This window comes from Phaethon lepturus, unplaced genomic scaffold (assembly GCF_000687285.1).
Source record: "Phaethon lepturus isolate BGI_N335 unplaced genomic scaffold, ASM68728v1 scaffold16166, whole genome shotgun sequence".
In the NCBI taxonomy this organism is placed as follows: domain Eukaryota; kingdom Metazoa; phylum Chordata; class Aves; order Phaethontiformes; family Phaethontidae; genus Phaethon; species Phaethon lepturus.
The window spans coordinates 37,565-45,379 of NW_010548449.1; positions in this window are offsets into that span (position 1 = coordinate 37,565).

Here is a 7,815-nt window from a genome sequence, read left to right on the forward strand (position 1 = left end):
CACAATAGGAATAAGTGACAAAATACATTATTGACCTGTTATAACATGAATTGTGTGGCCACAATAATGTATAGGCTTTATTAGCCTTGTCAGCCTGTTATTACTATATGCATGCTAGGTCATGACAGACAGTTTATAATTCAGGCGTTTTTAGGAATTAGGTTGTACTTTATTGTTGGCTGGCAAAGAATCAAACTAAAATTCTGCCGAGCAGTTATTTTGTATTCAATCGCCAAACATTATTACCTGTAAGAAGCACCTTAAACCCAAATTTTATATTTCTCAAATTACAAGACTGATTTATTTCAATAGAAGCATTTATATATAAGCCAGGATAATAAAAGATGAGCAGGTATGAATATAGGCAGCAAGTGTTTATCAGTTAAATCAAAGCTGGAAATAAATGCAGCAGAAACATTTTATAAAGAAAATAAATCATTATCCAGAAGCAACAAGAGCCATGTATAGTAAAGCACATGTGCTTGTTAAAACCTAAAACAAGCTACAAAGATATCATCTGATGATAGGAGCTGATAATTTCTGCAAATGCAGAGGAAGAAGAACATCCTTTATCGCAAGCACAGAAGCGAGAAGGAGACTTGCTATTCACTAAATCTCTGCTTTTCACAACAGGGGAGAACAACCCAATCTGTGTCTACTCTGCTTTGCACTCAAGTACTATAAGAAGAAATTGGGGGAAAAAACTGTTATGAATTATTGCTCTGCTATTGAAAACACTTAACACTGAATTGCAAGTTACTGCAGTTCCCAACTCATGTTCTGCTGTAAGGCAATTTCTGCTATGCTTATAGACATTGCAGACATTAATGTCTCAAAAGTTACATAATTTTTGCAATTAAGTAACTCTAGGAAAGAAAAATAGCAGAATTAAGCCCTCTGACTAACGTGCAAGGCATTAACAGGGCACCATGCCACAGATGGGAGTAGCAAGGGTACAAACCAAGGCAACCATCTGCAGAGTATTCCTGCACTAACCCTTGGCATACATAACCTGCATTTCAACTGTTTTCTCAACTCCAAACAGTTAGAAAGGAAATAAAGCATAATGGTAATACCTTCAAGATCACAGGTCTCTAAAACTAAGTCTAGCCTTCCGAGCATGGGAGGGGAGTGCATGGCCTTAAGACATTTCTAAGAGTCAAATATTATTCATCAGTGTTCCAAAAAGCATCCCCACCCACCCTACCCTTCCGTTGGAAATGTTAAAACACCTACTGTTTTCTTGCAACCAGTTGAATGTCTGGAACTGAGACCATAAAATATGATACACACTTAAATAGAAAAACATACTCAGTAACCATGTCCTTATAAAATAATAATAGTCAACCAGCAAAGCAAGTGAATACATTTCAATCAGCTGGCGTTGTAAGCAACAATGTAAGAAATTAAAACACTAATAGAAGAATCAAGTCGCAGAGAACAAAGGAAGAAAAAACAGCAGCTCTCCAAATCTTTGCCAAAAGCAATTCTGATGAAGGGGAGGGAGGGAGGGAGGGAGGGACGGAGAGGGGGGGAAAGTGCAAGCACAGAAGCTGCAGAATATGATGAACCTTTTATTATAAATTTAGCCCCTGATGAGAAGAATAACTGCAGCTTCAGGGGTATTTCTTTGGTCAGTTGTAAGTAAATGACCCCTCACTGTAGCATGTGTACAGTGCTACAAAGAAAAAACACAGAAATGGACCAAGTAAGTAACATTCCAGACATACTGCTGGCAATGTTTCAGCCACTGGGTTAAGCAAAACAAAAGTAACTTCATGCCTTATAAACAGGCTCACAGAATGGTTTGCATTTTAAGTCTACTGTAGGTAAATACACAATAAAAGTAAAGATTGTATTCCCTACTTTTTCCAATAACTTAAATAATAGAATTGCCGCATTTGGACAATCTTCTCCTTTATGGAAGGATTGCAAATCACTCTGTGAGAAAAAAGTGTATGAGTTAAATTTTGGCCAAAGAGTAAGAATACAACTCTCTCTAAGGCCAAAAATATGATTATGTGCTGCAGCAGAATTTCATTTTAGAGTCTGGGTACAGCCAGCAACTTCCTTTCCTGAGAACACCTTAAATGACTCCTTTTATTTTATATGCCCTTAACAAGCAGCTATATCACCTATTCAGAGCCTCATTTAGCAACAGATATCACTACAGAGCAGTGCAAAATTCCCATTTATCTTAGGAGTAATTTTATCAAAGACTGAACATGTTTCTGTAATATGTCCAGCACCTATCCGTTTGGGGAGAAGTTTGATTCTATATATTGGTTTAAAACACAGATTCTCTATTTCCAGTACATGTTTGAATTCCAGAAACTCTGCTTCACTTCTACTGATATCAACTAAATCTGCATTTTTTTACATCATCTAGGATATGCAGTGTTATTCATTGCAATGCTGTTACTATCATCATTGGTCCTAAAACACTCGGTAATTCAGGAAAGTGTCTATGTGAAAAATAAGATAATCAGGATGACGATTAAATTGCAATAGGCATAAAATTTATTTTTCTTTTACTAGAATAGGAATTTGACTCTCCTCCCATCCATTTTATTTACTAGGAACAAATTACAAGGCTTGATATCCATTGCTTTCATTGAAACTGAAAAGAAAATAAATCCATTAATACACTAGGAATGGACAAAGGTGATTCACCTCAGCAATTACATCAAGACTTGACAAGGTATGCACAGCTTATAAATGCCTCTAGTGGATGTCTTTTCAAGTCTGTCCCAGGTTTCTAAAGCAGGCCAGAACAGGCTAGCTGGATGTGGTGAGGAAGATGGGAAACCTCTCCCAGTTAACAAAAAAATAAAAAAAAACCCCAGTCCTTCCCAGGAAGCTGGACAAGTTCCCAATGGTTCTTACAGAAAAAGAAGTTAATGACTTGTTTTCAACAAGTGTACACCTGGTTCCACTTTTAAAGCAAAAGGTTATTATTCTGACCAGAATCACACCCTCATAACTTAGATCTTTGTATCATTTGACTGAAAGAAGGGTTCCCTCTTCCAGTTAAACTGCAGTTAAGGGAAATCTCAACACTGTAACTATGGATGCATATGAACTATGAATGCATATGAAGGAAAAACTGAGCCCCAAAGTGAAAGAAATTTTTGGTGTGAAAGGCCAAAGGGTGCTGATGTTCCAATCATCCAAATCCACCCACGTAGATGTTCTTAATAAATGGCCTCTTCAACATATAAAAGGTTTCCAATGGGTCCTAGAGCTCTGAACGGTAATCTGACCAGTTGAGAGGCCAAATCTCTGTAAGCAATTTTGCAAAACTTCTTCTCCAGACTTGTGACTTAGATGCAGGCTGCAGCAGTGTGCTATCTTTGGCTGCTCACACATAATCAGATGAGACACATAGCACAAACTCTAGCCAAATGTACGTGCAAGAACTTAAGTACACATTTAAGCTAGGAACATGAAGCTCGTTTCTAACAGACTTGTTCCATTCCTTTTGAAGTAGAAGTCTTTCCCTCTTAACACACAGATGCAGATACATTTTCTTTGTACTTATTGAAATTACAGAGGCAAGACCGTATCAACTGGAGAATTATGCTTCTGTAGTCAAAAGTAGCACCCAAAATCCCCATTACAGATAGAAGTTACATAATTAAAAAAATCATGTTTTGATAGTAGTCCACATATTGCTTATCTTTTCCTATTTAGAAGAAGGTAGTCAGATAGTAAATGGGTCAGACTTGTACTTCTAGAAATCTCTTAAACACACAGAAGGGAGCAGGAGAAATCTCTCAAAAAATATTTTCATAGGAACACATTAAGATTACTGGAATTGAGAAAGTTAGACAATTAAATGACAGTTTTTTATGTATCGTTTGTGCAATCTCTCATCAGTTGCCTTCAACCAACATTACTCCAGCAATACGAAGAACAGTATTAGCATATAGCCTGTGGTATCTACATCAGACTTTGAATGTTAGCTTAATTTATCTTTGAGGACACTTGTGCCATTGGAATGCAGACACAAGAACATGCAACATCCACTTACTTATCTCTATAATCTCCAGCATTCTGGTGTATGTTACAGTCCAGTACTGAGAGAACTACAACCTTTTTAATCTCTTATGTTTGTAGTGTACCAGGAACTCACATATACACACAGATGCACTGGTATAGACAAGGATCTGTTTTTTAGAATACTCTGAGCATTGTTCTAGAAATAATGGAAACTTCATAAAGTTTTCCCTTCCTACCATCACACTGGTAAACCAACAAGTGACTGGAAGTTACAGCTGAAAGTCATTGTAGAGTAAATGACTAACTTTTTACTCTATAGAGCATGTAGTAATTACCGTAGGGTAGTCAATAGGTAAAGAAGACCAATCCCTGTGTTGGAAGGAGGATGGTATCAGCCAACTCAGTACAGGAATTCAACATCCAAACTTCAAATTTCAGTCAAGCACCTAACTAATGATCTGAACACCTGAGCAGCAGCTGCTCCATGAACTGGCAGACAATCACTTCAGTCTTGCTTATTTCACTGTACCAAACCAGATTAGTCAGGATGTATAAACAAGGGTGAAACCCTCTCAGGAGAAACTCTCTTTGTTAGTGTTCCACAGCAAAACCAATATTTGGCATAAAACTGATTAAATTATACAGTGAAAGGAAAAAGTTAACAGGAGCATAAGCTCAGACAACTGCTACACAAACAACTGCTATTCAAACAACTGGGTTTGTAACAACTCTTGATAATTTCTCATTATCTCCAATCCCATATTACACCAAATTAACAACCTTGAAGTAAAAAGCTGCATAAAAAGACAGTATGTATTTATCACATACAACTGTGACATACACCACCTTCCAGTGTCTTCAGACTTAGAAGTCAACTATTTGTTTGGTTTATCCAGACACTATTCACAGAGGAAATTTTATAGATTTTCTTCAGATACCAGAAATAGCTCTGGAACTTTATAATGAACAAAAATAAACTAAAACACATTTTAAAAAAGTGACAAGAGTTGACAAATGCAATTTTTATATGTCAGGAGACCTTACTTTGCTACTGCAAAAGGACCGATCATACTGACCTGAACAAAAAGCATACAGGTTTGATGTGCTTCAAAAAAATAAACAAAGAATTTGATGGACTCCCAGCTACTATAAGATCAGTTGAAAGGAAAACTGTATCAATCCATATAATTCCCTATAATTCAATTCTCTTAACTTTATGTTCACAAATGAAAAGATATGTTATATCCTTTCATGCTATATGATAAATATATTTTCCTCATAATTTCAATTATAACTTGCTCTGAAACTTTCATATGACTAAAAAGTCAAAGTATCAAAAGAAGAATCTCTACTATTTTTAGATTATTTTTAACAATAAAAAATTAATAAAAGTCAAGAAACAAATAAATTTAAAAAATGAATTTTTTTTTTCTTTTAAAATTAGATCAATGGGAACTAACCACATACATGGTGATACCATCGATTAACTTCTTCTCTGAGTACTATAGGACAGTCAATCCTAAAAGTGGGATTCATATTTCATATTTCTACCTTAGGGGACTTCAAATATAAAATGCAGAGCTGCACTTGGTAAAACAAGATATTTCTTTAGTTGCCCAACAAAATGTACATCTAGCAGAGAGGAAGTATTTTGGAGGTTTTAATTTTTGCACCAGTCTTGCCAAAAATGCGCCTTATTCTCTTCTGATTTTTCCTAAAGCATGCTCTGCTTTGAAGTTCCAGCTCTCTCCTGGGGCTCAGGTCCTCTGTCCCCCATCATCCAACCAAAATACACAACGTTAAAATGCTGGACTGAAACTATCACTTTCCACAAAAGGGTTACAAGAATTTCCCTAGATCCAACTCTTGAGCACAGGAACACACCACAAGATGAACCATTTGGTAATAATGCAACTAGTTTCTTTAAAAATGGCTGTCTCATCCTCTAATACACACAGAGCACACACATTGACAGTGCAAAGACAAAAAAAAAAACTTTAACTGGGGCTTTACAAAAATTCACGAAACAAGTTACCTGTGGCTTATATCCTGCTGCAGTCATATGGTAATAAATCCTACATGCTTCACATGTTCTGACTTGGGATGTAAACCAAGAAGGAAAGAAACGATGATGTATTTTACATGCAGACTTCAGCCTGATGTCTCAGATCCAAATTATTGCCAGTGAACTAACCCAACTTTGTAATAATCATCAGGAACTAGAGGTGACAAGACCAACCAGCAGTCAATCCAAGTAAGAACTGTGGAGTTGAAGAGTTATTCATCAGTTCACCTCTGATGCCCCCGGGATGCCTAACAGCAGCTCTAGCTCTCCTCTTTTCATCTTACACATTCTGTATCACAAAGAGGAACTTTCAGGGCATGAACTTTTTTTGAGTTCTCCAGATTTTGTTTCCTAATGTCTTAAGTAAGCCCAACAATATCTATTCATTTCAAAACTTCTGTACACCCAGGATTTGTGACTGGCAGCAAATTGCCTGCTGTTGCACAGAAAGAAAAGCAAACATTGCAAATTACAGGGGGGGGAAGAAGGAATTACAGATTCAAAACCTCAGCTCCCATCAGGATTTTTGATCCAGATTTGCTTGAAACCTCACACCTGAAAAAACACATAGTAATGGAATTCTCTTATAAATATCAATTACACAACACCTCCTAGTAACAAGTGGCTACAACACTGTCAAAAATATTACAGTCAGTAAGTGTTTCAAAGAGAAACACCTTGAGGACTAAAGCTTTTCATGATGTATATAACAGAACTAATTTTTCATATTTAACTGATTTAGTTAACACATTTAGAAGTAAGTGCAAGTAACGTGGCTTCAATAAATGCAAATACCCATTTCACTCTTTAAAAAAAAAACCTCTATATTTTACAGAGCTCAATTTTTAACCTTCACACTTCCGATGCAGTTGCTCCCCAAAAAGTACTTACACTGCTAACATTTAAAATAATTTGTGAATCAGTGACACCGATTTCCAGATCCTGTGCTAAGTATTCATAGTACAAAATTGCAGTTTCATGGCAGATGTTTCCAAACAAGTCTATAAGCTACATAACTCAATTAGCTTATTTCTTTTTTTCTTAAAAGAACAGATAGATTAGAAGTCAATCTATAGTACTTCAGGTAAAGAGCAAAGAAACCAAGATCAAGAAAGTAAAAATATTTCTGTGAAGAGTATTTTATGATATGGAAATTTTCATACAAGTTATCTTTTTTGGTTTGATGTAAGATCACAGCAATGATAAAACATCTCTACTCTTGCTGTTATAGGTAGCATCACAAAAGAGTTTCAGAAACTGAAAGGAAAATTTTGTTCATGCCTGAGAATAGAGGAAATACCGTGTTCCCACTAATTTCAGTAAGAACTTTATATACACATATAAATTCAATATTTGGTTTACATTCTGGATTTGCTAAATTCCAGATTTCATATCAAACTTTTACCACATTTCTCTGAGTGTTTCCAAATATTAGAAAATGGCCAAATAAACAAAAAAAAAAGTTATGGTAGCAACCTTGTGAAAACAGTTAGTAACAAATAATATTGTGTGGAAAGTGTCTATTAGAACCATGCTTTTATATTCATTCTCTCTCATTTAAAACTGATTTATAAGATTAGGACCACAAAATTAACCTTAAGCACTTGCTGAAATTAAAAAAAGTGTCCAACTGATGGACAATGATAATTGTACTTAATTATTTTAATTGATGATATTATTTTAACAAGAACAGGGTAATGGAAACAGATATAGATGTTCTGGGCAGGCTGGATCGATGGGCTGAGGCC